We start from the raw sequence: 7,791 nt of genomic DNA, 5'->3' as shown, positions 1-7,791 counted from the left end.
AAAAACACTTGAGCCTGAACGCACCCACAGGTTTAATAAAACATTCATTAATGGCTTTAATGAAGGCAGAGGGGAAAATGATTGATTCATTTATTAGCTGCTCTGTGGAAGGTGGGATGTGCCTTTTGTTAACTGATTAGATTGCAGTAAAATGAGTAATGGAATCAGGGGTAATATACCCACCTTTTTCAGTCCCAGCGTTTTGAAACTGATTATAAATTTAGTTTCCTTAAAGGATTTTAGTCTTTATGTCATGGGCTGCCCCCATCACACTTTTAACTTCCTTATTTTTAACTTTGTTCCCTGCTGCCTTGTGTGCATTCAGGATGGGACATATATTCATTATTATGGCATATGTATTTTTAGGTACACATAGTATTAAAGGCTGCAGGAAGGTAACTTTAATTATATTGTTTTTAAATGTGCCCATAATTGCTTGAAACGTTAATCCTTAAACTCTTAATGCCTAAACTCTATCCTGACAGTAGTGAGAAGGACACAAATTAAATCTGTGAAAAAAATCTGTTCTATAGTTCCTCCTTGTGATTCCCCCTCTAGTCAGAAGTTTCAGCTCAGTTTCTTTTCTTGTTCCTACTGTGGATGTTTGCATGATGTATGTGCAAGAGTTTGACACTAGAAGGATGTTTCCAAATGAATCTGCTGAAAGAAGAAAATTTCTCTGTGCTCATTGAAAATCAGCTTTTAAAGAGCGACCTACCAGCATTGATTTGGACATCACATATAGTGTAAGGAAGTCAAACCTGTCCAGTATCAACTTGTACAGTGTGATGTAGAAACTTGAAGCCACCAGTGCACATCCACTGAGAATGGACTTAACAGTGTCCAGCAGGAAAATTTTTGAAAGAAACACAATTAGCATATTCATAGATTATTTTCCAAGCACATTATTTGTATATATGTGTTAATACATTTTTGGAGGGAATCTTTAACCAAAAATAAAAACCACAGGCATATTTTGTATCTCATGCTAACAGGTCATTGAAGTAACACTCCTTATTAATCTAGCGCTAAATCTATAGTTTTACTGGTTGACAATTAGTAATTTCTGTCTCACCTGTGGCATTATTATTCCTGATGCTTCTACAAAGGAAGAAAAACGCCCTTTTAAGTTTGACATTTACAAAGGATATTTAACATTTAGTTTTATCTGAGGATTCAGATGTGCACACAAACACACACACAGACATCAGCTCATTTACACTCAGTATAAGCAAAATTTCAAATTGTCTGTCTAAGCCCTGAGAAACGGAGGTTAATTTACAAGACACAGTGTGTTGTAAATAACCTTTAAATAACTTGTGTTAAGAGCACACAAATCCAATGCATGCACTTACACTGGTGGAACAAGGATACACAATACGTAGTGTACATGAAGGAATAGAGAGAGAAAAATGCCCTTTTACAACACAATAACATGCACACCTGTTGATGCTCTGGTGCAACTCCTAGTTTGGACCAACGGTGTGTCGAGCTACACAGCAGGTGGCCAATTAGCAGCAGCCTGAGGTGGGATCTCCTACTGCGGTTATAGCTCCTGACCAATTAGAGGGCTTGATTTATACCGGCTATAACTCTGTACTCACACTGCTGCAGACACATTGTGTACACTGTGAGCTCTCAAACACAGGTATATATTGTGCGGAATGGTATATACATGCAGAACAAAAGAGACATAAACATAACAGAAAGTGTGCACATTAACACAAACAAAGCTCCCCCATGTGCTATATCATCAACAATAAGAGCCTTTAGCAAGATCAGTCATATCTCAGCTCATGCAACTGTTGCATCAGTGGGGCTATAACTTTTCAGGATGCACACACACACACACACACACATTTACAGCAACAGTAACAGATATTTCATATTTTTTTAAAGTACAAATTGCACCACCAAATTCTGCTAGCTCCCTTCTTCTCTGCAAATTTAAAAAATGCAGCAGAGGACTGCAAAGGACATTGACTTACAGGGCCATGGCCTCAACTCTGACCAGAGTGATTGACAGACTGACCACAGCAGTGTAGCAGGAACAGCGAGCTGAAACTCAAACTCGCCATGAGTAGCTGCTGTCAGACTCTCCGTCTACTGGAGCTTTTACAGTGACAGCATTCAGGACATTCACAAACTGGTCTGTCTGGTACCTGTGTTTTAGCTAAGTTAGCGGTTCATAGAGGCTAACTCTCTGGTGTGTGTTTCTGTGGGAGTCCTAAAACACAAGTCTGAACCATTGCGCCAAAAAGTGGCTTAGCAAAAACTTGCAAAACTCCTGTAAATGATGGTTCTCAATCAGTATACATTTCACTGACTCCCACTCAAAGCGGAGGCTGGGGGAAGTGGCCCCCCTTCTCTGATTAGAGGGACAAAAAACACAAAAACAACTTTGAGGCAAGTGTTGGTCAAGTAGAAAAGTTGGCTTGCTAGTGGTACCAGTGGAGTGGTCAAGGCTGTGAATGTCCATCGCAAATTTCATAACAAACAGACTGACTGACTGACATACATCACTAGCAAACAAACCAAGCACTTAAAAATGAATGAAATATGAAAAATGAAACAACCAGCAGCCTGCATTATCAAGGATTTGATCACCAGCAATCAAGCAGAAGCAGCCACTGTCCAATCCGTTCGTCAGGAAAGTGGTTTATTTGAGTGATGGCAGCTAAAAGTGGCCCTGTTATTTTTCAAAGCTGTGGGTCCAATCAGAGCACAGCCAAGCTTCTCATTGCAGCCGATCACTCTTTAAGACAGCCTTCCTACTGACACAACATTCACCCAGGGTGATCAGATTGCATTCAGATAGACCAAAACATGCTTTATAGCGTCCCCTCTAAATACCCTGTTGGACAGACTTAAAAGTAAACTGTGACAAGGGCAATAAAGTATCTGCCACACTCTATGACTTGACTGCTGATAGTTTTAAGTCAAAGCCAAATTACAAGTAAAGGTGAGATGATGGGTTTTTTGGTCAGCTGCTCCTGAATCCAAATTGTTTGTTTCCAGTGCAAACACCCACTAATGCTCACTCTAAACTTTAACATGGCATCACAAAGGGCATTGAAATAAAGCACTATACCACTAAAGAAGCTGGGCCTCATCTCATCAGATGCTTGATAAAGTAATGTGGCACAAGCTCAGTCACTAACAGGGTGCATAGAACAAGCAGGCAACACCAGGAAAGAGGGAATTTCTGCATCACTAAACATAAAACCAAGCAGCATGTAGCCTTCAGCAGGTTTAGCAGAAAATGAAATTTTGTGATTCATTTCCAGTCAGGCAGTACGACTGGCACTCAGATCAAGATGGGTTCTCCACAGAAAATGCAAGTATTATCCATTCACCTTTGATGCTGCTAAAAAACAAATTAATAACCAAGTCTGAGGGTGGAAAATCACTGACCTGGTTACCCCAGTCAAGATAAAAGTTGAGGAACAGGTAAATTAATAATTGTAATTACCCAATTTAGCCTGCAGAAAGGAATTACACTTACATTAAACTAGAGGCTCATGCAGTCATAAAATCAAAGTTTAAGTGACTGCGCAATCTACATATAGTCTTTAAACTGTGAGCCTAGGCAGATACTTTAATTTTACTTTAATTACATTCAGCAACAAACACTGACAAATAAACTTTAGTGAGAAACGTAACTTACCGTATAAATGCAATCAGACCACCATGGTTGAGGTAAGGACTTTCAACCTGTGTGTGGGGCTGAAGCTGAAGCAATGGGGGGAACCTGTTGTACATAGCACGTTCCCATTTAATAAAATGGGGAAAAGGTGCTGCCTGGTGTGTATTTTTTAATAAAGTCAGTCAATGGCAGATATGTGATTCCAATCAGATTTATTTCCACATATGGGGCCCTGCATATTTAAAAAAAAATAATAATTTCCACCCCCGTATCTTCACATCTGATCTGTGCCATATGTGAGCAAAACTCTGAAATTAGTAATTTTAGCCAGCAGCCCCATGTACTGAAAATAAGCTTTCCATTAAGGATAAGCAGGCAAATCAAACAGGCAGCAACCAGATGAAACAATAGCATACTAATAAAAATGGGTTTGTTAGGGAATCATATGATATGGCTTGGGGGAAAGCAGGCGAATATTTGTGTCTGAAATATCTAAAAATGTTTGTACTCTCAGTTGTGAATGTAATCATATGTAGATAATAGTTATACAATGTGTAATACATCTTTACATTTCAGAATCAATTCGCAGAATCCAGAAATAATTTATATAAGCATTAAAAACACTATGTAAGCATTTAAGTAGGGTTTGTCGTCAGTTGAATCGAAATTTGGCTTTGTATTATATCTCAGTACCACACTAAACTACTATATCAGCATATCAGTTCTAGCCTACCTCAAGATTTAATACCTTTTTATGTTGTCTAATAGTTACGTTAAAAAATCCCACAGAGCGTTTTTCCAGATGGGCTGCTGACAGCGTGGTCAGCCCAAGAGTTTCAGTGGACGGCAGTAGAAGAGGTTGTACCACTGTCTGGTTCAAAAGCGGTTTACAGAGCAGATAGCATCAGAGCAGTTTCCTGCCCCCAGTCCGGCATCACATTGCCTTACTTTTGTTGTTTGTGGTCATTTTGAGAGTGGGCTTGTAAAATTTACAGCCACGATGCCATGCTGTCACTCTGTGTACAATGGCACAGCTAACAAAAGTTCAGAGATTCAACTTACAAAATGCGAGTTGACTTGGGCTCCTCTCGACTGATGACTCGAAGCACTGAGTTTTCAGGGGGCAGCCCTATGTTTGAGCATATTTGGGATTTGATATTTCCTCCAGGGATAAAGGAGTTTTATATGACTCATACAGTACATGCAAGTAACATGAAGGTGAAGTATTTTGGAAGCATCTTATGGCAACTCCTAGTTTACAATAGTCTATATGAATGGCGCCTCTTGTGGTATTGACAACCTCCCAAGTGTAAGTATACTGAAACCTACGACACCACTTCCCATGCCGAGTTCCATTTGAAGACAGCAATACTGAGAGCCCAGTTGGGCAGTCTGACTTCAGAGCACGTAGACCAACTTTGTCTTCCACAAAATAATGTAGACATTCCAGGCAGTGGAGGAGGACTGCACACTACACTCCAGTCAGCAGTTGAATAGGTAATCCTTCATTTTTTTTCAAAACCACACCTATGGTAATGAGCTTTGGTATCATGACCGAAATCAGTTTCCTTTGCAGGGGATCAGGGCTCATCTTTAGAGATATGGTGAGTAGTTCAGACATCCAAGACGATCCCTGTTTAGGATCATTGCTGTAATGCACTCAAAGAAGCCAGTTAAGGTGGATGGGGCATCTGATATGGTTGCCTCCAGACATCAGGGGCAGAATCCCAGACTCAGACCTGTTTTATATATCATAACATCTAGTTTAGGAACTTCAGGATTAAAATTTGGTTTATTGCCAAGTAGGAATTTCAATAATTCTAATCCATTTTATCTATGCAGAAAACTATTTTTATATTTGAACAATTTACTTCTAAGACATAAAATTTAAACTAGCCAGATTGCCATCAGATTATTTCCTCATAATATTTTGTACTGTTTAAACCCAGGATGATACAAATCCTAAAATACAGCAGGCTTATGATTGTTACATGTTTCTTTTTGTGACAAGGCAATCCCCAAAAAACAAAAGAAAAACCCTTCCAAGATCAAGAGTTGATTATGGCTTGGAACTCCAATGTATTAATTGAATTAATCTGAATCGAGACTGTATGTGTTTGTGTGTGTAGACCTCATAAAAAGCCTCTTGTCAGGAGCACTGTAAAAAGTGAGCAGTCTCACCCCAGATGATTCATTTCAGCCAATTGCACGGATAGGGTCCGTTGGGGGCAACATATTTTTGATTAGGGAGTCCAAGCCTTCATAGACTTCATCCCCTTTTTCCTGGTTCTAATCCTAAACATCCCTAAGCACGATTACAGACGTGTGTTCTGCTTGAAAAGTTTAAATTGTCAGATTGAAAAGAACGAATAAATATAAATGTAAACTACAGTGTAGAAGCATGGGATCAGTGTAGTACAGTAATGTTAATTCTTCTATTAATAAGCAGCAACACATGGCTTGTTGCTTCCTCTAAACATCAGAGTAGTGCTGAATTCCTCAATTTTTTTATCATAATCATTGGACATATTCTTTTAGACCTTTGAAACTATTCCCACTACTCTGATTTCACAGTCTGCCTCGTAGGATATGATGAATGAATTATTACACTTGCATTTAAGTCAAAAAAGAGAAAGTGCTGTACTGTACAATTTTGACTGTGTTGTGCTGCAGTCATAAGCACAATATTATAGTAATCTTTTATTTAACACCAACTTCACTTGTGAAAGAATTTCCAGAAGTGAGCTGGATGAAGGGCATTTTGATTTTTCCATGGGACATACAGGGAAAACAGTATAGGGAAACACAGGGCTGGCAGCAGCAGCCACGCAGCTGACACGCAAGTTGACATGCTCTTGGTGTGACTGCTGAGCGCATGGAGACACCATGTGCTGCACAGGCAGCCTATGTGAATGGAGTGTTAGGTATTCCTTGTAAAACAGGCAGCTAGATAGGGACCAGAGGGACTACTACAGGGAATACAGTATCTGATACCGATGGAGGACAGTTTGTTGAAAGGGAACACAATTCCGATGTGTTTTTTTTACGATTTTGGCTCTTGGCACCCTGGGGCTGAGTCAGACTAATGTTAGCTGTTGTTGCTAGCTTGCAACTAATGAATCTTCACTTGTATTGGCTTAAAAGTTGATTGAGTTGAAAGATTGATTGTAAAGATAAGATAAGAATATTCCTTTTAATAGTCCCACCAATGGGGAAAATTCCAATATTACAGCAGCCAGGGATGGCAGATTGCAGTCGATCCACCTTCTCAGCAGATCCGAATTGATGACACTGCAGTCGCCCTTGTCCTTGGCAGAGGCCAGCAGCGTACCAGATGGTTGATAGATGAGGTGAGGATGGACCTTTGAATGATGACGGTGTAGAAGTACACCATCATTGTGTTTGGCAGGTTGAACTTCCCACCCAGCTTGCTGCAGGAAGTACATCTTCTGCTGGGCTTTCTTTGGTGATCACTTGAGGTACCCAGGAAGACGGAAGGACTCCCCACAAGAGTCAACTGGGGAGTCACACAGGATGATGGGGGTGGTGGGAACTGGGTTCTTTCCTGGAAGTCCACAACTATCTCCAACCTGTTTTCAGAGCGTTTAGTCCAGGTTGTTCTGGCTGCACCAGGTCATCGGGCTCCATCTCCACCCAGAGATGAGCCCCGATGACGATGGAGGTGTCAATCCGCAAAACTTCAGGAGCCTGACGACTGGGGACTGGACGGTGCAGCTGTTGGGAGAAGAGCATAAGGAGAAAGAACGCAGCCTTGGGGGGGATCCGATTGGCTGATGTATGGTAGTCAGAGAACATTTTATCCCCCAGCTTCACGTGCTGTTCCTGTCAGACAGGAGATGGGCGATGAGTGTTTGAAATATAATTATGACGCGGGGATGTAATCTTAAAGGGTTAAAAAGCCATGAAAGGGTGTACTTGCATCAACAATAATTTTTATACATTCATAATTGGCATAACTTGTTCCTAAAATTATGTGTGGGACTGATGACTTCTGTGACACATTTTATTTGTCTTTAGACACAAAAATTAAACCAAAGTTTTCTGCTATACGCATTGACATTGTTGGACCTGCTGGCCCCTCGAGCACTGCATCAGTCCACCAGAGAGAGATAGATAGAGAGAGA

This window comes from Morone saxatilis, unplaced genomic scaffold, assembly GCF_004916995.1.
Source record: "Morone saxatilis isolate NCDOM2014 unplaced genomic scaffold, NCSU_SB_2.0 Contig17, whole genome shotgun sequence".
Lineage (NCBI taxonomy): Eukaryota > Metazoa > Chordata > Actinopteri > Moronidae > Morone > Morone saxatilis.
This window is presented reverse-complemented; position numbering follows the sequence as displayed.